Source organism: Chrysemys picta, chromosome 14 (assembly GCF_011386835.1).
Source record: "Chrysemys picta bellii isolate R12L10 chromosome 14, ASM1138683v2, whole genome shotgun sequence".
Classification (NCBI taxonomy): domain Eukaryota; kingdom Metazoa; phylum Chordata; order Testudines; family Emydidae; genus Chrysemys; species Chrysemys picta.
The window spans coordinates 22926491-22951928 of NC_088804.1; the positions used below are offsets into that span (position 1 = coordinate 22926491).

At 40.1% G+C, this 25438-nt stretch overlaps 1 protein-coding gene across 38 annotated transcripts in view; it reads left to right on the forward strand.

Annotated features, from left to right (window-relative positions):
- ZNF536 (zinc finger protein 536) overlaps window positions 1-25438 on the forward strand; it is a 417537-nt gene that overhangs the window by 149578 nt on the left and 242521 nt on the right. For 31 of the 38 annotated variants that reach the window (XM_065567133.1, XM_042852207.2, XM_042852204.2 and 28 more), the window contains one exon: window positions 8066-8129. The exons of the other annotated variants lie outside the window; for them this stretch is intronic. The gene's annotated coding sequence lies outside the window, so the exon portion shown is untranslated. The remainder of the gene's footprint in view (window positions 1-8065; window positions 8130-25438) is intronic. 38 annotated transcript variants of the gene reach the window in all.

The following is a 25438-nucleotide window of genomic DNA, read 5'->3' on the forward strand; positions in this document are numbered from 1 at the left end:
CTCCAAAGTAAAGCTGCTTCCATAAAATAAGCTATAATAATGAAACACAAACAGAACATTAAATCGGGAGCTACTAACAGCATTGTGCTTATGAATAAAGGCTACCACCATGCCCTTTATTCACCTATTTGTACAAAGCTTGTGCTGTACCAAACATGAAGTAAGGTGTCCCACAATACTCAGACCCTGCCAATACAATCTTCCCAGACAAAATAGGCTGGAACACCTTTAACTACTACTAGTAATAATATATATGTCAACATTGATGTGCAAGAAAACAGAGTAGTTATGGAAGTGAAGCCTCTGCTGAGTACCTAATTTTTTTGCTAACATTTGTTTATAAGTAACCTATGTGATAAAAGCCTACTGCATCTATTTGATTCTTTTGATTACATGAACCATGTTAATGACCGTGGTGAAAAGCAGATCTTTAGTACAGAAATCATTTTCAACCCAAAATACCGTTGCTATTTCCAAACATTTATGCTGTTTCATAAATGCCGGGGAGCTTAGTGTACTCTAAACCTGCAAAACTATATTAATTAGTATTTATTCTCTTACTTTTTCAATTCTTTTGTTGCTAGGAGAGTGCTTTGGATAGAAAAGGATCTGAGACGGGACCCAGATCACCTCCTTTGTAGCTATGGAACTCAAATGGCTAAATACATTGTAGATTTTTCTTTCCACTCTTGGCTGACTCTTAGTTTACCAAGTTGCATCCAGCTGCCATGAAGCTTCCCTCTCAGAAACTGAAGTTGATAAAAGTGGTGCTAGAACTGCTAGTCTGTTTCTTATTCAACGTGCTCCGTTTTATACTGCTGTGAAGAAAATGGCACCAAGTTAGAATTAAACATTACATTTTTAGTGAACTGTCCATCACTTAAATTTCTGTACTCTATATACTTTATGGGCAAGATCTTTGGCCCTCAATATGGCACCTTTGCACCACTGTGAGGCAAAAAAGCCACATATACTCTGCAGGAGCTAGAACCAAATTTTATAATAGCAACTCCTGAATTAACGATGTTAATTTTTTTTTTGAAGATGCAGCTGTGTAGTCCACTTAGGTGTGCATGCGCCTAGTGCACTGGAGACAGAAAAATTTGCCTAGCAGTACTCGTAGAGGTGTGACGCTTGTGCCTTGTGGCCATAGCCCTCCCCTAGCTATGTAAGATTGCACCAGCCTGACCTTCTCTCAGTTCCTTCTTACAGCCCGTGGCTGGAGTTGGAGCTCTGTGTGATCTTAGCCTCACAGCCTCTCAACTAGTTTACATTTTTCTTGTTGTATATGGTTAGTTGTACCCTGTATTTTAGTTGTTGTAGTTTGTTTCCCTCAGTGATGCCCTCACCAGGGTTTGTACATTGTCCTTTCTATGGGGGAGCAAACCCCAACAGCGATCCCCACACGTAGTGCTTGCTCTGTCTTGGCAAGACTTATGCCAAGAAGTGTTATGTGATCTTCAGAGCAATTGAAAATGCTCTAGGTCTTGAGGTAACTCTTTTACCTCCCCTTAGGAAAAGCGTGGACCAGCACGAAGTTGGTGACAGCTTGTGGGATGATGTGGATAACTCTAACCCTTCTCTGGTACCGAGTAGGGAGGTTAGAAACCCTGTACTGTTGACTCCAGTTCTGGACTTTGGGAATCCATTGAGTCTGATACCAATGAGGGAGATGCCTGTACTGATTGTTTCCATGTCGACGGCAGGCATCTACAGACTTCGGCCTTTTGATCCAATCTTCTCCTTTGGTCCAGGACTTTGCCAGAGCTGCATCAACTATAACCCCTTTGTTTGAATGAGCCACTGAACCCTGGTGTCTGTTGACACCACACCCAGTGTTCCCCTTCCACAGGTTGAGGAAGCTGGGCTGGTACTGAGATCAGTATGGCAGACCTCAGTATGGGGATCCTCCTTGGCACAGCTGCAGTTGACACCACATATGTTTCTGTGGTGGCTTTCGCTGCCCTCAATGTCGGTACTGTCAGATAAACTGATCTTCCTGAAGATCAAGGCGGATCAGACCAAGCTCATTCTCATTGCTCTGACGTGACTGAGACAGTGCTGGTTCTCTGACCTTTTCATGATGTCTATTCAGCCTCCCATACTGCTTCCTCTCCACCCCAACCTATTCACTCAGAATCACAGCTGCACTTGCATCCCAGGCTCAGTTCCCTGCATCTCACAGCGTGGCTGCTGCATGGTTGAATGAGGAGGAAGAGAGGTGTTTGGTGGATGTCCAACAAGTCCTTCTCAACAGTAGAAAGTCCTCTACCAGAATAGCCTATTCAGCAAAATGGACGTGTTTTTCGGTGTGGTCATTAGCCTGCAGAATCCAACCAATGCTGGCTTCTATCCAGGACATCTTGGAGTAGCTAATACATCTTCAGTCACTGGGGCTTGCAATTAGTTCATTAAAAATGCATCTGGCAGCAATACAGGCATTTCATCCCCCTGTTCAGGGAAGAACAGTCTTCTCCAATGCCATGGTAACAAGATTGTTAAAAAGGGCTTCTTCATCTAAATCCTCCAGTCTGAGAGCAGTTCCCCTCTGGGACCTAAACATGGTCCTAGTGGCTCCGATTGGTCCTCCATTCGAGCCCCTAGCATCTTGCCCCTTTCCGCTCTTGTGTCAGAAAACTGCTTTCCTGGTAGTGATAACACCCACAAGGAGCGAGTGTGAGTTGCAGGCTCTGATGACGGAGCCTGCTTATACACAATACTCCAAAGACAATGTGACCTTACAACCACACCCAATTTTTGTGTGTGTAAAGTGATCTTTTGGTTTCATTTGAACATAGGCAGCGTATTTACCTATGTTTTTTCCTAAGCCACTTTCATCTCTGGAGGAGCGACATCTCCATACCCTAAATGTCAGGCAATGTCTAGTCTTTTATCTGGACAGGACTAAACTGTTTTTTGTGTTTCACCTCATTTGTTTGTATCATATGCAGACCACATGAAGTGTCAAGCGGTCTCTTTGCAGATGATAACCAAATGGATAACCTCCTGCACTCAGACGAAATAACCTTGGCTATGCCCATGCAGCATGTGCAAGCTCATTGCACAAGGGCGCAAGCAACATCCATAGTGTTCCTCAGTGACGTTTCATACATACATTCATGAACCATTACTCCATAACTGCACCTTCCAGGGCAGATACAAGCTTTGGAAGAGCGGATCTGCAGTCCTTATTTAGGTAGACTCGGAGCCCCACCTCCTGGCAGGGAGGGGTACTGTTTGTGAGTCGCCTGAGTGGAATGCATCTACTCAAAGAAGACGAAATGGTTACTTACTGTATCTGTGGTTCTTCGAGATGTGATGCAGATGTGCATTCCACAACCCATCCTCCGTCCCCTCTGCATCAGAGATTTGTGTCCCAGTATTCAGTGTAAAGGAACTAATGGAGGGGTGGGATGGCACTGCTTCATGTAGCCAGGGAAGGGACTATGGCCATGAGGCACGAGTGCTGCCCCTTTACAGGCCTTGCTAGGCATATTTCTCCAGCGCTGCGTGCGTACGTGCATACCTAAGTGGAATACACATCTGCATCACATCTCGAAGAACCACAGTTACAGTAAGTAACCGTTTCTTCTTCCATCGCCATGAACTATTCTTAGTTCCCATCCTCACAAAATGATAGCTGTGGCTCATGGTTGAAAATACTCATTGACATACAATGATGATTATTTTTCACCATGATTATTTTTCAAGGATGGGTTTTTCATTATGTTCTCTAGGTGATTCAGCTCCACCTCCCAGGTCTCAACTCCCATGATGTCCAGTCTGTATCACATAGACAATTTAACTAGTCTTCTGGCAGACTCTTTGCCCACCTCATTCATCTGGCTTTGTGTAAATTGAGAGTGGGAGGGGACAGCCTCCTTTCAATTCAGAGCGGTATCTTCTAGTTCAACATTTTTCATCCCTTAAACTTTTATGACATGATTTCCTTATTTAAGACTCACTGTTGCTGGGTGACAACTGTCATACAGCTAAAGCACCTTAGAAATCCATAGCCTAGTTTAATATATTGTATCAAAGTGACTTGAACACTCAAATATGTTAGCGGTATCTATTCTGCTATTCTTGTTCTGTCAAAGCTAGAAAATTCTGACTTGTCTAATAAACAGATAAACCAGTCACTAAATAAGAGCATAAAGCTTGGTGACTTTGTGCTTCTTACAGGCTGTATAAGTGAGAGCTCTGGAACAGCAGAAATGTGCACAAATCAGGCATATGTATATTCTGACCTCTACTGACAGACTGTTGGCCAGTCTGCTGCTCTCAGTTTTCACTGTTCTAAACTATGGTCAGCTATGTTGCCATGGTCAGCTGTGCCTCTCTGTACTAAACTATGCCCAGCTTGCTGGTGGCACAGACTGTTGGACTTACAACACAGATTTCAAGTGGAATGGCAACTGATACAAAGCTCCTGATTTGGCACCCTTCACCCGTCTAGACTGTATTCTTTCTCCCACCCCAGTTTTTCTCCTCCCTTGATGAAGAAACACAGGCCAGGCAGCCTCTCTCATTCTGGGCAGTTGTTTTTCATGGCCTTTGCTAGAACTCTTATTAGGATTTACCCTCAACTTGAGTCCCATCAAGGAATCTAGGGAGAGAAAGACGAGAGAGTGGAATGGTCACCTTTGGAACTGGCACAGTTCAGTCTATGCTTGCTGGCTTCTTTTGCCTGGCCTGTGGAAGCACAGGAAGACACAGGAAACCTTCTGTAGAAACATTGGGTTAGCAGCAGCACAATTAGACTCTTCTGTTGACAGTTCCTTCTGTACATCTGAAGGCACTTGTATGGAATGAATGCTTCAGATTAGGTAGGACCTTCAGATTAGGTAGGTAGAATCCCTCCATCCCTCACAGCTATTATGGCTCTGAATGAGGGTCCCTAGGACCCTCTTAGGTTTTCAGATATTTGAATTGTTTCATCAATAGTAGACTGAAGGGTCATTTGGCTTCATCCATTGTTTGGGAGATTTTTTGAACTAAGTTAAGAGACTGGTTATTCCCTTAATGGCTCTAGCTTTTGGGAGGACCAGCTGGACACAGCCCTTAAGGATGATAATCCCTGCCAGAAGGGGCCACAACTCCCTCAGCCTCTCACTTCAAGAGATTTGGGCTGGGAGGTTCATGAATGCTTCACATTTTTCCAAGTTCATCTGGAGTAGGTTTGTAGAGAAGTCTTCATATTGACAGTGTCTGCTCTCCCTCCTCAAAAGGTCTGACTGGTAGTCAGATTTCTCTGTTCCTACAGAATTGGACTGCAGCCATCCAAGACAAATAGGTCCTTTCAATTGTGATAAAGGCATGAACCATCAATCCTAGGTGGTTTCATTCAGAAGTTGTTTCTAGCTCTGGCCTTGACTGTCAGTACAGAAAAGAGATCAAAACCTATAACAGCTAGGGGCCTCCAACACTCTCAAATGACTCATCCTTTCACCATCCCTGGACAGAATGGAAAAATCAGGAGATGGTGCTTAAGAATTTATTTGTCCTCATGGTATCATGTCAAGATCTGGTACCATGGTCTAAGATCTGGTCTTATGGTCCCAAGGCAGTTTCTGCTCATCTCAAAGTAGAAATATGGTCAAGTCCAAGGTAAGTCCAAGGAAAAACTCCCCATCTCCACCATCTACGCACTTCTTTGTCAATGAAGAAATCTCTGAGTTAGTGGAAATGTAAGAATATATTGAATCACCCATGGAGCATTAAAAACATTCTTAAAATGTTTGGTCACCCTCCTATTGAATAAATTCACTTCATTCCAATAGCTATTCTTTCCAGGAAGGTGTCCTTCTTGATGGTCACTACCTCAACTGGCAAGATGGCGGGTACCAAGTGCTCCCTTGCATTTCCCAGTATGGTCAAAATGGTCCTAGATGTGTGCCCTAATTTTCTTCCTAAAGTTTATCATCCTGTCACCTGAATTAGACAATTGCTTTGCTAGTTTCTGCTCTAAACCCAAAGAATAAAACGAGGAAATGTCATAGCCTTGATGTGTGCAGGGCATTAACACTGGAATCTCAGAATTTAGATGCATAGATACCAGGATGAGGAGAATGGTATAAATAGACAGAGACTCAGAATCCCTTTCTGAGGGCTTCTCAGTCTCCCAATTCCTATTGGTGAGGTGGATCCACTCTTGTATAAGAGAAAATAGCAGGTTTTCCCCACCAAGTTAAACCCAAAGCCCAATCTTCACTCACCACTATAGTTCCTGGGGCGGGGTGGGGGGGGGGAATGGACATGGTTTAGCTGGGAAATTATGCAGGGTAGTTACCTGACTGATGTGGGAGGAGAGTGAGAAGGAAGTGGTATCCGGCGGACTTAATGGTGCCAAAATGGGAGCTTTTCATTAGTCGCCCTTCCTTTGGACATCTGCATGGGAGGTGATGATCTCTTTAGTGAGAGCTCAGAAAGGAATTAGAAGCTTAAATATTCTCCTGTTTGTTTCTGCAGATTCAGACAGCTAATCAGAAAGCCAAAGTCTGTGATGCATATTTAAGTCAAATACAGTATATATTGTACATCCCTTACTGATACAAAATTGAACCCTACTTGGAAATGAAGGACCATACTGCACTACCAGTGACAGACAACACGACTCTCAAGCAGATGAGAGACCCTAGAATAAGTTAAATAGTCAGCAGAACAAAGTATGAATTGTCCATATTGCTTAATCCATTTTAAAAAGAAGACACCAACATTAATTACTAGAATGATGTCCTTGCCAACAGAATAATGCACAGTGCCATCCTATTCCATCCCACCTCCCTTCCATGTATAGGCCATTAATTAGTGCCTTTGCAAAATGAGTCTTGTAACTAAGAATTTAGTCAGATTCATGTACAAATATAATTTTGAAAAGGGTACTTATGATGAAGCAGCAAGAATGCAAGCTGTTCATTGGTGAAACACTGATTACATAGACTGTCTTGAAATGTTTTGGAGCACTATGCAGTCAACCTGCACATACTAAACCATATTGGAACTTTGTAAGCTCCCAAAAGACCATGTGATATACTGATGTGGTTTGGAAAATGGGATGGTCCCTCTACCAACTCTAGCTAAACTTGTCTTCAAGTTAATTTTTCTTGAAATGGTACATTTAACCATTTACACTCTGTATTTATTGTGGATCTGTATCAGCTTGAGATTTGAACTATATGGAACAAACCAATCTAAAAAAAATTGCAGCTTCAGTTCAGTTCCCTGATTAGTTGGTGAAATAGAACTTATTTGTTTCAATTAATGATTTATAACAATCCAACCACCAAGAAAGCTAAGCCATATGCAAACTTTGAAGATAATAAAAATACCCACCGTGTTGATCCTCATATGTCACCAGCACTGTTGATGCTTTGCCTGTTGAGGTCTTACTTCAGCAAAGAACTTAAGCACATACCTAACTTCAAGCATGTATGTAGTCCCATTGACTTCCCTATGTTAATATAAGGTTAAGGTTGCAGCATTAAAATCAGGAATTGCAAAAGTGAAGCCTCCAAAAGCAACATTAATGTGGCCATATTGTGCATCCCATATGCTTATGCTATGCATTTTACATCATAGATATTTATTTAGTTATGTATTTAACCATTGCCACTAGGACCAACCACTTCGGTCTCTGCTCTTTGCTGTATGGGAAGTCCTTCAAATGGATTCTCCCTGTTTGAGTCACATTTTGGGAGGCGTCCCTTAGGAATTCTTACACAGGACTCCAGAGTGGAAAATGTAGTTCAGCATGAACACAAGCTCACTGAGACGTGGAAAATTGTAGGTACATTTGACCGGAGACGCTACAGGATGACCAGCAGGCCCAGTAACATTGCTATAAACATGGAGCCCATAGAAATTTGAATTGGAACTTTTAGAGCAATAGAAAAATATTTTTTTCGTTGTAAATCAATGCAGTTGCTCTTGTGTTTGACACTGTTCTATGTAAGGACAGATACATTAGGCCTCATTTTATAGGCATTCTTCTTGAGGCTTATGAGTATGTATTGCAAACTTTTGGAACTGTCTAAACTTTTCCTTATATTTTTCCTTCATTTAGGGAACACACAGAGCTGACTGCAGACTGGGTTATAAAATAAATGTGTTTTATGTTCATTTTGCAGGTATGTTACTTCTCATTATTATATAATTTGTGACTTGAGGTCTCTCTGTATGGAAATGGTTATAGCTGAAGAAAAGTATTTAGTAATTTACAGGTGTTCAGTATGTCAATGATGGTAGACTTAAAATTAGACGTACCTGCTTTGTGCTGGGTTTGTGGGAGCATGTATGGATGTGTGTCACGTTTTCCGTGTTCTGCCTGCCTCCAGAGAAAAGGAACAGGAGTACTTATGGCACCTTAGAGACTAACAAATTTATTAGGGCATAAGCTTTCGTGGGCTACAGCATCCGAAGAAGTGGGCTGTACTCCTGTTCTTTTTGCAGATAGAGACTAACACGGCTGCTACTCTGAATCCAGAGAAAAGGGTTACTTTAGGGTATCAGTCCCATTCTGCAGGAACGGACCAGGCATGTGGAGCAGATCACATAATGTAGTGTAGGTGCACCAGCAAGAGCAAGCTGCATTCATTGTCCATAGCAACTTAAAGATAATCTGCAAGTGTTTTTTGTTTTAAAGTCCATAATGATTAGGAAAATAACCACAATTTGCCATTAGTTCAACACATTATTACTTTTTCTTTTTCTCCTTCTTAGGTCTATACTGTGTTTATTTTCTGATCATCTTCTTCTTACGCCACCGACATGGCCCAAAATGCACTGAGCTGGTGACGTGAGCACCCTCAGTGTAACAGAAAGTCCAAGTCCTGTGGAGTTTTCTCCCCCTTTCTTTTTATTTTAACCACTGAGGTTTTACTTTTTGTTTTCCTTCAGAAAACAATAGAGGACCATTTAGTAATGAAAAAAATGAACTTACCTTTTCCTCTACTCCCTGTTCCAGTGCTAATCAATAGTTACATTGACGTCACCGAGGCATCTCTGAGCAGGAAGAAGGTGAACAGAGAAGAACTTGTGGATCTGTTAAAGAAGAAGTAGGAGAAATTGTAGAACAATGCATTGCGTTAGCTGTGGATTATGGCTATTTTCCATGTTGGCTTTACTGATATTATGGCTGAATACTTTTTCTTTAAAACTTTTTGCAGATTATCTTTAATGATATGTTGGTGTGTCCATCATTTTTGGTGGTTTATTCAGCTTTTGGAAGAAATTTTACAGGGGGAGAAAAGTTCTCCTTAGTGTACAGAAAGTGTAGTGAAAATGTGAAGATAAGTTCTTGCTTGGGGCACGTAACTGGCTGTTGTTTAAATCAGTAGGCCATGACATACAGTGGTCCAGGTTCTGTCCTGCATGCATAGAAGGGGTTTAAAGATTTGAACCTCAGTCAAAGCCCATCAAAGTCATTGGAAAGACTTCTGTTAACGTCAAAGGTCAGGCCCTTGATGTTTATATTTAAAAGGAACATTTGACATTGTACTGAATAGTGCACAAGTTTAGATACCAGGAGTTGTGTGAAGATTTTCTTGCCAATTCAGGCGGTGCTTCATTTCAGGAACAGATCCTGCGGAAAAGTTTATAGTTTTTCGTTGAAAGTCTGTATAACTCACATGTTCTAACCAGACCAGCAGAACTCAGTGTCAGATGAGTTTCACTTTGAGTTTTGTTTTAATATTCTCGGTGTGATTCAGCTGTGAATGTGTCTTTGATCCCCTGCAAAGGTACCACAAGAGGTAGCAAAACATGGTTTTATAGCTGTTAATATTATTTGCTATTTACTTCAACTTCAGAGGGTTTTATTTGGGATGGGGGTAAAGATTCTTTACTCAGTCATCTCTTCTTAGTTATTTGTAGTAAAGTAGTGCCACAAGGGGCCCAGCTGAGATCATGGCCCCATTGTGCTTGACACTGTGCAAACCCAAAGTAAGCAGCAATCCCCGCCGCAAAGAATTTAAAATCTAAATGGAGAAGACACAAATGGATAGGAGAATTGAAGAATTTATTATCCCCATTTTACAGATGTGAAACTGAGGCACAAAGATATTAAATTGACTTATCTTAGGTCATACAGGAAGTTTCTGCCAGAGCCAGGAATTTAAACTAGGTCTTCTAAGTCAAAGTCCAGTGCCTTAACCACAAGATCATGTCTCCTGCTTATGGCGTTTTCCAACCTTCCACCATCTGGTTCATCTCAGGCCCCATAGTAGAACAATTTCCTTTTGGTTAGAGTTGGTGGGAAATGTTTTTTCCCCTCCTAAGAAAATTTTTGAGATTTAAATATAGGGACAAAACTCAAAATCACAAATTTATGCAGACCAAAAATCAAAAAACTTTTTGGGCTTGAGTTATTTTGTCTCAATAATTTCAAAATGTTTCATTTCATATCTATTTTTTGTGCATTTTTAATAGTTTAAATCACGGTATAGTTTAATATAAAAAGTCATTTTGAATTGACAGAAGGAATTTTTTTATTTAGAAAATGTCAGAACAAGAAGTTTCAGATTTTTAAAATTTTTTTTGAAACAGGAAATTAATTGAAACCAATCCCTTCCCACAAACAGTTTTGGTTTCAATGGATCATCCTTTTTCAATTGAAAAAAAAAAGTTTCATTGAAAAATTCCCAACCGGCTCTACTTTTGGATGAAGTGGGCAAGATGAACCTACAAACCCTGCAAATAGATTGATAACTGACGTTGGTTCAGGTACCTTACCACTGCCTCCAACATCTACCAGTGGGGGTAACTAAAAGCTTCCAAAGTGTTTTTCAGTGGGTCAGTACTTCCGCATTAAACATTTAGAAAAGAAAAAGTTAATAATGGCCAGAAATGTGTCATGGAAACTATGATCAGCTGAGTTTTCCACAAATAAAAAAGATTATTCATGAACATAAGTGGACTAAGAGCCTTAAACTAGAGCAGGGATCGGCAACCTTTTGCACGCGGCTCACCAGGGTAAGCACCCTAGCGGGCCGGGCCAGTTTGTTTACCTGCCACGTCTGCAGGTTCGGCCGATCGCGGCTCCCACTGGCCGCGGTTTGCCGCTCCAGGCCAACGGGGATGGTGGGAAGTGGCGGCTAGCACATCCCTCGGCCAGTGCCGCTTCCCACTGCCCCCATTGGCCTGGAGCGGCAAACCGCGGCCAATGGGAACCGCGATTGGCCAAACCTGCCGACGCTGAAGGTAAACAAACAGGCCCGGCCTGACAGGGTTCTTACCTTGGCGAGCCGCGTGCCAAAGGTTGCTGATCCCTGTAATTTATATCACCATTGAATTTAGCCCTAGAAATTTTGTTGTCTGTTCACAGGAATTTTTGTGACACCTGCTCTTTCCCAGCCAAACTAGGTATTTGAAAACACCCACCTTAATACTGGTGTTTCTCTTTCTCCTCTCTCTCTCTTTTAACCATACATTTTAACTAGCTCACTCTTTGTAAGCTTTGTAACAGAAAACTACAAACTACCACATTGGAATCAAGTTTTTTTTTTTAAAAGGCACTGGTTTAGAGCAAGATTGTCCACAATAAATATATTAGTTTAAAAATTAAGTTGCAATACAAGAAGACATGCATGCTTAATGTTGGAAGTAAATCATATTTTTTCCTAACACATTGAAGAAATTGTTCAAAAACAGTTCATCCTACTGTAAATATTGCCCCAAGGACAACAAGACCTTTGATTTGTCTGCTGTACATGTGCCACTTGCATAAATTCAAACTGTCTGGGTCCAGTTTTAATGCACACCCAACTTTTGTTTGGACTTGACCTATTTTCCCCTTTGTCAGGATTCCCCTTTGGATTTGCATTGCCTCTCCTTATCATCACCAGTTCCTGTCAAACATATATTCTTGTATATGTTCAAAAGTTCAAGTTACTAAAACACTATACTTTGGTAGGATAGAGGGGATAGTCACATTTTGTCACCTTCTTGGACAAATGCCAGGAAGGTAGGACAAATGCCAGGAAGGTAGGGAGCGTGACCCGTGTCAGAATAGGACCCTTGTCGATGCGTGGCTTCTTTTTATATAAAAGATGTCAACAAAAAGCGAGAAGTTCTTTTGGGGAGAAAAAACTCCCATTTTCTGTTGTTCAGATTTAGCACTGGAGATGACTGGAACTAAAAGTATTCTTGAAATTGCAGAAAAACTTTTTTTTGACTTCTGGCAAGAATATAATTCCTCCCTCCCCCCCATCACTGAGCAGTGTGATGATCTATCTATATCTGCCTTCCAAATGTAGAAGATTATGATCTTGTGTTGAAAGCACAAGGTTAGGAATCAGGAGATCTGTGGTGTGTTCCTTGCATTACTCCAGATTCCTCTGTAACTTTGCACAAGTTGTTGTGTGAACATTTTCAAAAGTGACCATTATTTTCTGTGCTTCAGTTTTTGGATGTTCAGCTGGAGGCTCCTTAAGTTGGATACACACAATCAGTTTTAAAAATTCTGTCTGTAACTTTGCAATGAATCAGTTTCCACATCTGAAAAATAGTTACCTACTATGCATACATCACAGGAGTGTTGAGACAATAAATTCATTAATACTTATACAGAGTTTTGAGATGCTCAGACAGAAGGGGCTATTTAAGGGCGAAGTATTATCTTTGTCTTGTTATGTATTTAAATAGAATACGATAACCATCATCATGAATCAAACCCCCAAGATGGTGAATAATATTTTAGTTTTTTGAAAATGACCCAAGGGTCACCTGTACTATTGATAGGATGTAGTCTTGTGTTAAGGGAAGGTTTTTGGATGAAGAATAGTCAGTGGGAGTTTTAATTGCAATAGGATTGCAGAATATGATCCCCTGGGAGGGTTGCACCTTTGTGCATGTGGAGGGCCCTTGACAGTGGAAAATCTGCCTGGGATGGTCATGGAGGCACATCAAGGTCACAGCATCCACTGCCATCTTCTGCTAGGGAGATCTATAGGTGGTGCTTGCTGAGAAGGGTGTGTGGTTAGGGTGGCCGCTGGCAGCACCAATTCAGCACATCCCTCAGTAGTCACCACACTAAGGACTCCGTGGGGTTTCTGTGTGTTTTAAAGCTGCTCTCCCCAGTGTAACCCCTGAGTGTTGACAATGGTGAGAACATTGGCTGCCCTCAGGTGGGGTTGACTCCCCTCAGGAATGCAGCAGCCCCTGATAGCTCAGGAAGGAGCAGTTTGGACCTCCCTACCCCAGCAAAACAGAGTCATGCCCAGAGCCTTTAATTCCCTCAGAATAAGGAAGTTACTGTATTTTTATTTTATTTTTCCCCTCTTGGTATTCAGAGTATTCTTTGTTAATCTTCCTTATTTATTTAAATGTTAATTGGTCCTTGTTAATTTGGTTTTCTGTGCTGAAAGCCAAGGTCAACAATGAGACCTTCTATGTTAGCTCTTAGCATGATTACATGGTACCATACTGCTTCTTGGAGAAAAGTAACAAGAAGCCTCTTCCCTGTTTTAATGTAACCTTTATGTTAGGAAAAGAGTTGGAAAGAGATTGGGTAGAGAGAGAGAAAATGCATGCTTGACACTATCTTGAGGGGCTGAATGATTAAAAGGGGCTGGTAAATTAGAAGACATTTGATTTGAAAGCAAAATATCACTTAACCCCTAAGAAACAGACATTTGTGGCCTTGGGGTTAGGTATAAAAATAACACGATCGTTCTTGTACTTAGAAAGGTTGGGATTGTTAATAGTGGAACCGAAAAATGCTTTACCTTTCACGTCTGCTCCTATGTGCAACTCTCAAAAGCCGCTGCTTTTGGTTGTTGCCCCAGTAGCAATCACTTCTGAGAACACACATCCCTTTGCCAGGCATGGCCATCTTACAAGATAAAAGCAGGATTTTTCTAAAACAGATTCTGTACCATGGGGCAAAAACGTAAGTAAACAAACAGAGCTATCATAACACTTTAAATAGTAATCAAATATGTTTTGCTGTTTGCATTCAAAGGGGTGGGAAGGTAACTTGACAAGATGAAAGAAGGAAGCAGATTTGTGTTCCTTCCCCCCTGTCTCCCCAGTAACAGGTACAGAGTTTTAGTGAAGACTTCAAGGCAAAAAGAAAAAAGCATAGAATATACTGTTATGGTGTTATTTTTGTCTTTCATTTTTATGTCAACTTATTTGTACTTAAAGGAATCTTTCCAAAGAGTTAAGAAGCATCATTAAATAAAGACTGTGAAATGTGCAATATGGCTTATTTATTTAAATGTTAATTGGTCCAACGAACACTTCTAATTAGCTCTATATTTGCTTAGCAAAAAGTTTTACAAATTCCAATTGTGAAAAGCAGCTATTTTGAGCTGGTAAGCATGTTGCAGAATCAGCTATGATTTTTCTATAGTTCTCAGCCCTTGAAGGCACAATTTAATTTTTCATGTATGCATACTAGCAACGGTAAACACTTGCGAGTGTAAAGAACCTTCTTTAATTAGCTGCACAACAATTAAAGGATTCACAAACTAAATTGAACCCTGTCTCTGTGCTTACTAGCTGAATTCTACCACCTGTCACAACAGCACTTTGTTCAATCTGTTATGCAAAATCATTATAGCAATATAGCTGAGGAAAAAAAAAAAGAAAACAGCAATTATTTCTTACTTTTCTCTTGAATGGGTTATTTTGGGTTATACTGATGTCAGGTTCATTGAAGCTAACCTTTTGAAATCTGTAACAGCATAATACTTATATGGCAGGCATAGAATAGCTAGAAGAATATTTAGTTTTACCCTTTTAAGAGCAAGTAAGGCACATCCTTAAAGTACGGTACTTTCTCTGATCATTTGAAAAAAAAAAAAAAACCCAACTGTGCTAACTCTTGCAGCAGCCTGTTATTTCTCTTCGTCAGAGAACAAGTGACAAACATCTAATAGTACAACATACTCCTTTATTATTAAAGCTTGTAACCCTAGGTAGAAACTAGTTTTAAAAACACCGCTGCAAAGCAGCGGCTTCTTAAGGTCTGGAGAGTTGTACCATTTAGTTTCCTTGTTCACAATTCTAATGTTCCTATTTGTTCATTATCTTTTAAAAATCTTTAACATGACTTAAAAATTAAACTTGCATACACTGGACTTTTTTTTTATTGAGCTAACTTTATTTCCTCTACTGGCAAGTGGTTGAAAGCAAAGGAGGAGTTTTACATGTTTATAATGCAAGGCTTGGTAACTTTTGCATTTAAGGTGAAGTTCTCCTAAGCGCAGAGAGGATGCACAAAGCCTCAGACACCAGTTTAGCCCCACTTTGATTCTTTATGACCGAGCTTGGGTGCAATGGTTCTGCAGGTAATCTTCTCCATGCATGGGGGACTCTATGATAAACCTGTATGGGGTGGGTCTAGGTGAGCCCCAAACTAATGCAGAGGGCTAGTAACTGAATAGGCTGGTTTAGCTGCTGTGGAGGGATTTCACTGTAGCACTCTGGCCTGCCTGTCAGCTGGGGTAGCCCCTAGAGTTACCTGCCTAAGTCTCACTTACTTTGTTCAGGGAGAGGTGAACTTCACCCCTGTTTTTCAACAGTATATTTCTTACTCAGGTTGAATTCCCAGTGAAACCAGTGGAGTATTTTGGTTTTGTATGGAGCACAAGGCTGGGCCATTAGTGAAGGGACAAATATTTACATTTCTTGTTACTTCACTACGGAAGCTGGCGAGAATAATGGTATCTATGTAAGCTTTCATGCAAAAGATGTAAAGGTATATTTTGTGCATACATTCACCTTAACCGATGAGCTGAAAGTTAAGCTGCTTGCTGACAGTTTCCTAAATTCATATCAATAACATATTGTTAACCACTGTGACTGAAGCTAAAAGCGTCTGCTGTTGGATAAAGGATACATGATATGGGCATTTTGTAAGCTGGGGTATAAATGAATAACTATGCTCATTCAAAGTGCCTACATTTTTCAATATTATAATATTTTAAATACATGCCCCTCTACATCATTTAGTGAAAATGTGGAAAAAGTACAAAGAAGCCTTTTGAAAACACAAAATGCTTTCCATAAAAATGCCATGAGGAAAATAAAAGCCAAAGGTCTAAAGTTGAGAAAGAATGTGTTTTTATATTTCTCATAGTTGAAAGCTGGAAGGGAGACTGTTGCTTTGTTTAAACAGATCTATGATACATGGATAAATCTGCATTGAGAAATGAGAAACTAGAACTTACTAAATTTGCCCTGTTCATGCTTCTTCAGTTCAAATCAAAATATCTGGCCTGTGCAGGATTAGGAAATGTCATTAATTGTGGATAAACTTACATTTAATTAAAAAAGAGATTTAATAATACTCAATATATGTACCACTATAGATACAGGAAAAGGGAAACCTTAACCTAGGAACAGTATACTTCCTACTCAGGTGAAATTGCCAGTGAAACCAGTGAGGAGTTTTAGAAACAATGCAATGTAATCTTAAAGTTCTGGCCAGACAGCTCAGGAGTAGAGTTTTGCAAAGGAAACCCAAGCCCCTAAAAGTCATCTGCTGTGAGGCTCTTGGTGCCCAATCCCATGAGGTGACGAGGCCCCATCTCCCACTGAAACAAGTGAGAGAGCACCCACTATGTCTTTGGTCAGGCACTCGAAACTCAACCCAGATTTCTTAAAAGGGCCCCTGAGCTTTTTGAAACTTTCCAGTTACTCTGTTTTAGGGCTGAAATCATGCAAGCTTTGCTGTTTAAAAATTGCTATGCAACAAAAACAACTCAAATAGGTTTCAACAAAATTTTCCTTTGAGTTTTTGGGTTAAAAAATTTGGAGCAAAATTCAGCATGTGAGTACTTCAAATTAAAATGTAGGGAAGGTTTACAACATGAATGAGAGAAAATGAACTCAAGTCGCAGAGCTGTGCATTGCTCTGCTTAAAAGCCCCTGAAATTCCCTCAGTGAAAGTAGCTTAATGTTTATTTGCATGTTATTTTCTAAACTATTATAGCAGAGTACAGTATTTTAATCTATGGTTTTTGTGATCAGAACTCCTCAGCTTTTCTCAACCTACTATAGGGCAATAGCCGCTACGAATACTGTCAGTCATGCTAAAGGGTTTGGTCAGAACCTTACTAGACTTGGCTAGAGTAGGCTGTTAAGAATGTATTCCAGTTAGCAGAGTCCTTCTTCCCATTGACTTTGCAACCATAATTTAACCTGCCAGTGTCTGTCATCCTGTGACTGCATTTATCAGACCTAATTTGTCAGTCTTGTTGCCATTCACCTATCAGCCATGAATGAGAGAGTTTCTCTGACTTTTCAGTCAGACACCCAGAATACTGTAATTAACAAAAAAAATTGCGTAAAGGCCTTTTATCCCAGGGATATCTTTCAAATATATTATATTATTTTAAAATAGCAGCAGCAATCAACCTCATTTATCCACCTTAGACATATCTGGAAGGTTTTCTGTGCCTTTTTCATAATGATTAGAGCTAAAGCAAGGGTGCCCACACAACACTCAGGGCTACATTGGCATCTTGTTAGGATCCGGAGGCCCACACCAGAATTGCATAGACTGTTTTAAATTTACATAGACTGTTTTACCATAATCTTTGCTTATACTGGTATCTTCTTTTATATAGGATATGTATAGTCATTCTGTTTCCTCTGCTTGATCCTTCAATGAAATTATAGGGTGACATTCATTCCTCACAAGTTTCACCTCACTGACTTCAGTGGGAAGGCACAGGTGTAACCAAAGGCTGTTTTTGACCCCTTATTGTGACTTGGTGATATCCCAATCATTTCCCTATCCCTAGATCATTGAGAAGGAAAGGCAAAGTTATGAGGCAAAATAATGTTAGGCAGGTTAGAGACCATTTCAGCAGCAGCTAGGGAAATAAAGAAGAGTATTCCCAAATACTCTTGCATTTGGTACAATCATGTTCAGTATTGTCTCCCAACTCAAGCAGCCATTGAAAGGAATAGTATTAATGGCAGCAATGTTGATTGACCATTTTTGTTTCTCTAATATGGTAGTCTGGGGGGGGAAGCATGTTGTATTAATATTCTCTGACCGCTGGGTAGATATGATTATAGCAGTTGCAGATCAAGCCATGTGTGTCTTTGCTGTGTACTGCAACTGCTAACCACACATTTGTAAGACTACACCACTTATCTCAATGTGAAAGCATAACAGGAAGTATTAGTGGCTTCTAAAGTTATCAGCTCCACTGTTGTGTTCATGACAATGATCAATTAATAACATTCAATGACAACAGCAGTGATAAATTGTATCAATAGAGGTATACACAGACCAGAAGACCAAACTATAAAGGAGATTTGTATTTTCCAATGTTCCGTTTTTCTAGTGTGACAATTAAGTATAACTTTGCTATCTATTGCTAATAATGTTGCTATAAATTATTGTTGAGCTTCCTCCCTCCACCTCTTTCTCCCCTGAACTCTGCAAGGAATTTGCTGGGTTCTGTCTTTTGAAGATCAAAAATATACAAGGCATCATTGCTGCCATGAGCCCAGGTGCTTTATTTTCCCTTGATCCACCTGCTGCAATCCAGCAACCCTTCTGCTTCACAACCCTCTTCCACTCCTTGCACCTCTGCTGAAATGGCTGCAAACCTCTCTGTACTTTCTCACTGGGATCCCCTTTCCAACTCAGGATTTGTAACAAATTCTTTTTTTGGAAATTATCATTAAAAATAAATTCATTCCAGTAACTGGGAAAAGAGAACATGGACTACTGCACCCCTATCCAGAAGACAAACCTAAATTGTAGTCTCTCTTGTTGTCATGTCCATGTTTTGGAGAAGGGAGAGAGGGAAGAGGTGTGTGTGGAAAGAGGAATGGGAGGGAGAGACTGGCAACTATCAAAGAATAAACTATCAAAATTTTAACTATCAAAATTCTGTGCTGGCAGGTTCAGCACATGTTGAAAATCTCAGTTTTACAGCAGTCATTTATGTCCGGTGGAAGAGAGATGTCTAACTTTCTGAACTGAGCATTGGAAGTTAGGAGGCCTGGATTCTACCCATGGCTCTGTTACAGAGGGTGTAATGTCTATTTAAGTCAAGTGCAGAGTGGGATATTTTTACAATGAGGTATGAGAATGTGCAGTTAGGCGTGCTTTTAAAACCGGGAGCATTTTCAAGGCTGTGGCAGGATTTTCAAGGGTTTGTAGATTTGGCCCCTGCTCTGGCTGTGTAATGTTGCTTATATGCTTTGAAATTGAGCGCTTAGCCTCAGGGATTTTCAAGCATCAGCTTTCACAAAGTTATGGTACCCAGCTGTTGCTGTGCTCACTGTATGCTAAAGTGTTCCTGCTCTTGACCCTGTCTCTGTCCATTGTGGTCACACTGGGTAACTTGATGAAGCAGTATAGACATACAAAATATCAGAAATACCAACGTGGAATGGATGAGTATAGATAATTCATCATCCATATTATGCTTCTCCAGAATAGCTACTGAAATATGCTGCAGAATAGGACATATGCCAGTTAAAGAGGTTTCACCCCCAAATTAATACATTTCAGATAGCATGCAATGACACTTCAGGAAACATCCATGGCCAGCTGCATCTCGGGTCACCAAATATCATGGAGAATCAGGGGACACAGTCACCTTCATTATAGTAAGTTCTGTGCATAGGCTAGGGGATGGACAGAAGATAGATGTTGCTCTGTTGGATGTGGGTAGGTGCTGAGAATACTTTCTTCAAAGTCCTGGTTTCACAGGAACATTTGCTAATCCATCAGAGGGAAATTTGTCTGCTGGGAGAGGTATCTAGTCAAGGCCCCTCTTCTGCACTTTGGTGCCTTCAGAAAAAGAGATTGCTGTATTGTTGGTGTTGAAACCATTAGATTCACCAACTTTTACCAATAGTCCAACATCCCAAATACCATCCTTGCCAAGTCACACTAAGTAGCTTGATAAATATCTCCCACATTCACCTGTTTTCTAGGCAGGGCATTCACCTGTTTTCTGATGGGAAAGAGGATATATTAGGGCCATAACTCTTTCTTGGATTAACCCAGGACCCAATATATACTCTGCAATTGCCTGTGATCAGAGGAACATAGATGACAAACTCCCTCTTGGGGTAGTCAATGGGATGAAGATTCCATCTCACAGAATGTTATGGGGACATATGGTTCATTCTAGATATGGTGGGGAAGAACAGAAAGACTGAAGCTAGAGGAATCTAGAATAATTTATTGCATTTATCTGGAAAATACATTGCATTAATCTGTTTGCTGCTGGCTAAAACATCTGCTTTTTTACTGGCTTAAGTTATATTTAAATAGGGTACTCTTATTCCAAAATAAAGGATGCCTGCACAGAGACTGGCACTGAAATAATTAAAGGTGTGAATTACATCTGATTTAGTTATTTCGGTTCCACTTAGCACAGAGACAAGCCATGAGTTCCTGTAGCATGCTCCACTGGTTTGAGCCATTTTCCTACTAAAGAAATCCTCAGTTTCTCAGTGTTCACAATATATTACTGTTCTGCTGGTTTAATATTCTACAGTAGTGGCTCAAAACACTATAGTTGCACTATGGTAGACCTTATCATTCAGGAAAATTTGTATAATCTATTTTAGTGTTTGGGTTAATTAATGGACCTATTGAAATATCCTCCTTTTTGTTTACTATAGTAGCAGAAAGAAGTTAAGAAAATGTATTTCTTAGAGCTACTTGGGAAATTTTTTTTTCTTTCGGGGGGGGGGGAAATTTTGATGAAAATGAAAACAAATTCAATTTTCAGAAGAATATATTGACTTTTGTCAAAACATGAAAATGAGAAAACCAAACATTTTATCCAAAACCTAACAATTTTTTAGTTGTAAAGGTTTCAGCTTTCTGACAAAAAATATTTTTTTTTTAGGAAAACAGGCACTTTCCACGAACATTTTTGTTTTGTTAGAAAAGCAGTTTTCTGTCAAAAATGAGGACAAATTTCCAACAAGCCTTAAGTTTCTGAGGTAGAAAAACTGGAGTGTAAAGCACTATCCTATTGTGGATATGCAACTTCCCCAGGGCTATGTGTATGTAGCTGGGCAGAGGGATTCTAGAGTAGGGGAAGGTTTGTTTAAATAAAGCTTTTGTGATGAACATTTGTGTGGAGGATTGACTAGAGGTTTGGCTTTGAGGTAGGTCAGTTTATTTGCCTGCTGCTGAGAGGGTGCACTTGTTTGGGGAAAGCTAAGGGGAAAGATACAACCATCAATCTATGGATGTTGCTGACTGTGAAAATTTAACTCTTCTGAGATGATTAATTTGGCATTGTAGCCTTTATAATATTGATGAGTTGGTATTACCAACAGCATCTTAACCCACCATGACCTGTGCCAAAGGTTCAAGTTCCTTGGAGCACAGTATCTGCCTCAGCTGGGTGAGAAGCACCACTAGAAATATCAGGTTTGGGGATTTTAGGAGGCCACTAGGAAGATTGACCACAAATAAATACACTCACAAGTTATTAAACATCCTTTTATTAACAGTTTCATTAAGCAGGAATAATGCCATGACTACTGAAACATACAGACAGAAACAAACCATGTAATGTCCAGCATCAATGATTTCATACTCAGATGCCCTGGGGAAACATTGAGATGAGAAAGATGATTGTCAAGTGCCCATCCTGTTGAGTGTTTCTTGATGTGCTTTCCTACTCACTTAGGTTAGGCAACACCTTTTATTCTGAGTTTCTTTTACGCCCACTATGCTATGCATACTATGCATGAATGTCAACCCCTTTTTCCTTATTTGCACTTCTGCACCCTATGAATTTTAGGGTGCTCCATTTTTCATAGGCTATCCCCAGACCCCTTATTTGCATTGGTATCTAAATCAGTGAGTTACCATAACAACCTGAGTTATTACGGAATCCTCCAAAATGTTACTATCAGGCATCTTGCTATATTAACTGGTACATTTCAGTACATTTTGAAGTCTATTGCTGTCTAGTTTCCAGAACATCAGCACTTAACACATCTTTTACAGTAATCTTACACTTTATTGATACAGGGTTCTCTCTCTGTCATCTAGTCATACCAAACTATTTCAGGCCTGATGCCTTCTGTGGCCAGGCTACATATCTTGCAAACCTCAAGTTCGTAGGCCTTGCATTATAGCCTTATCTTACTTATATACCTAATACACACTTATCGGGGATACACAGTTATTAATCCTATACCCCTGTGGTATGTTCCTATTTATATTTTACTACTTAAACCTACAGCTCAAATCTAATCTGTTACCTATACATTGATTACATAATTGCATAATTATATATAATTCGCTACGGCAGTTAGTGCTTACTTTATCTGTAACAGTTATTGTTCATGTTTTCAGACATAATGGTGCTTACTTGGTGCCTGAATATACTGGCTTCAAAGACCGGAACAACTTAGCTCCTTTCTGCCTCTCCTTTTGCTCCCTACCTCTACTGCTCCCCTGAAGCCATGCAACCAGACACCCTTTTCATGTCCCTCTCCTATTCTGAACCCTGTGCCACCTTCTACATGACACCCCACCATGCCTTCACCTCCCATCCCATGGCTCGCTGGCTCATTGGCCTCCAGAATGGAGCAGTTTGGCCATGCAGTCCCTTGACATTATTCCTGATAGCATCATTGCAGTATGTGCTGATCATTCTGATGGAGCTGTAGATCCTGACAGAAGGGGACGGAGGTACTTATTAGTTCATACAGCTTTCCAGAGTCACTAAAAACACGGCGGGGGGTGGGAGGGGAGCTGTCATACTCAGGAATAGTCTCTGTGCCTGTGGAAACTTTCCTTAGGCAGCATCCATGCAGGCACCTCTTGGTTGAATCTGGTTTCAAAATCTTTGACCATTTGGGGATCCAGAAATGTGCAGTATGGATTCATCCTACTCTTACAGCGGTGTAATACTCATATTGCAAATGTGCTGGCCAACTTGCAACTTACTTTAACCCCACAGGAGTACCTGTTGTGTAGGATTCAGAGTAGCAGCCGTGTTAGTCTGTATCCGCAAAAAGAAGAACAGGAGTACTTGTGGCACCTTAGAGACTAACAAATTTATTAGAGCATAAGCTTTCGTGGACTACAGCCCACTTCTTTGGATGCATATATATGAAGCTGTAGTCCACGAAAGCTTATGCTCTAATAAATTTGTTAGTCTCTAAGGTGCCACAAGTACTCCTGTTCTTCTTGTTGTGTAGGAGTAATTAGCCACGTTTAGAAAAGAGAGATGTCTTTAAATTCGTAAGACCGTGTTATTTATACATTTCACTGGCAGTATGTCAGATTATATCTCATCACATCACCTGAAGTGATCTGTGGCAAATCAGAGACATGCATAAGTGAATTAAGATTTGCTTCTCTTTTTGAAGCAGTATTTAAACACTTGTTTTTTAAGCATGTAGTTGATATATTGATTATACCTATGTCAGTTTCACCTGTAGTAAATAACTTGTATTGCCCACAATTTTGATGGTGTATGGTGTTGTCCACTGTCTAAATTGACAGCAAGTAGCTTGGAACAACCCTTATATCCCCACAAACTGTTTTATAAGGGCCCAAAATATTGTTGTGTGATTTTGGCTGAAGAGTCTGTAGCATCATTTGGCATATCTTATTTTCTATTTTAAATATGAATTGGTTATAGATTTTTCAACTTATGTGCTACTGTTATATCTGTAGATGAGAACTCCCTTTTTTTGACAGCCATTAAATATTTTCTTTCTCCTTATGTGTGCAGGTTAGGCAGGGAATGTATTTCTTAATTTGTTAACAAATGGGCTAACTTTGTGATCTTTGATCAGTCCTAAAACTGGTAGTTGAGCATGCAGTGTATTTTAATATAACTAGGTCTTTTGTTCCACTAGAGAAAATGACTTAATTTGTAAGATAGAATTTTCAAAACATATGTAACTTTAACTAGAACTGGGATTTCAGGGAGGTGATGAATGTGAATTAAAGGTTCTTGGTGACACATGAGTAAATGGCAAAATGCCTTTTTTTTTTTGTTGGCCATCCCACTTGGTGAAATATCCTTTCCCCAGAAAGCAAAATTTTAGTCTTTCACATATAGAGATAAAAATCATCTAAATGGGCAAATACACCTATTTCGAAACATCTCGTTTGCTCAGAGATATTCTGTTTATGCATATTCACTGGGAATATGTATCTCTGTCTCTTGAAATCTATCTATTTATTGCAGTGACACCTACTGCTGAGAGAGCTGATCCACAACAGGATCGGTTACTGTTAAACTTGGCCAAGAAGCAGCTCATGACTCAACCAGCAGATGTTTCTGCAGCTTAGGTCAAAGGGAACTTATGGACTCCCTTGTTTTTTTGCTTTACTCCTAGAATTAAATGCCAGGGAAGTCAATACCAGGTACAGACAGTTGACCTGACCAGTAGCTGGAGGAACTGAACTAGGGCCCTGAGGAGCTGGAAAGACTAAAGCATTAGTCTGTTGAGCCAGTGTGCTGGCTACAGTCCAGTAGTTTCAGACAACTGACTATCTGATTGTATGCCTGGATTTTAATAATGATTTTGTGTACTTATTTGATGATTTGTATCCAAGCTTATGCTCCTGACAGGTGCCCCTGTGAACAAAATCTCGCTGGGCTATCTTGTATGAATATTTCACAATCAGCCCTACTTTGATCTACATTGCATATGTGCATTTTACATTATATTTAGTTTTGCACAAAATCAAATCCTAAGCCCCCTATGAAATGGAAATAAAATGAGCAACACAGCGCTGCAGTCAGTTGTGCTTGGATTTAAATTGTTTTTAAATTTAGGGGAATTGAGTTTTGTGGTCTTAACCCTTTTCTGTTCATCCCCTAAAATCCTAAGGACGTGGGGCCCTATCCTACTGTCCTGACCAAGCCAAAATTACCTTTGCCTTTAGTAGCAGTTTGCTTGTGTCAGGACTATAGGATTGAGTCTATACTACATATATATTGGGATCATATAATCAGTTACAGTACTCAAGTATCAGGAGGTAGCTGTGTTAGTCTGTATCCACACACACACAAAAAAAGGAGTCCGGTGGCACCTTAAAGACTAACAGACTTATTTGGGCATAAGCTTTTGTGGGTAAAAAACACTTCTTCAGATGCATGGAGTGAAAATTACAGATGCAGGCATTATATCCTGAAACATGAAGAGAAGGGAGTTACCTCAAAAGTGGAGAACCAGTGTTAACAGTGCCAATTCAATCAGGGTGGATGTAGTCCACTCCCAATAACTGATGAGCAGGTATCAATTCCAGGAGAGGTAAAGCTGCTTTTTTAATGAGCCAGCCACTTCTAGTCCCTATTCAAGCCCAAATTAATGGTGTTAAATTTGCAAATGAATTTTAGTTCTGCTGTTTCTCTTTGATGTCTCTTTCTGAAGTTTTTTGTTCAAGTATAGGTACTTCTAAATCTGTTATAGAATGTCCAGGAAGATTGAAGTGTTCTCCTTTTGTATGTTACCATTC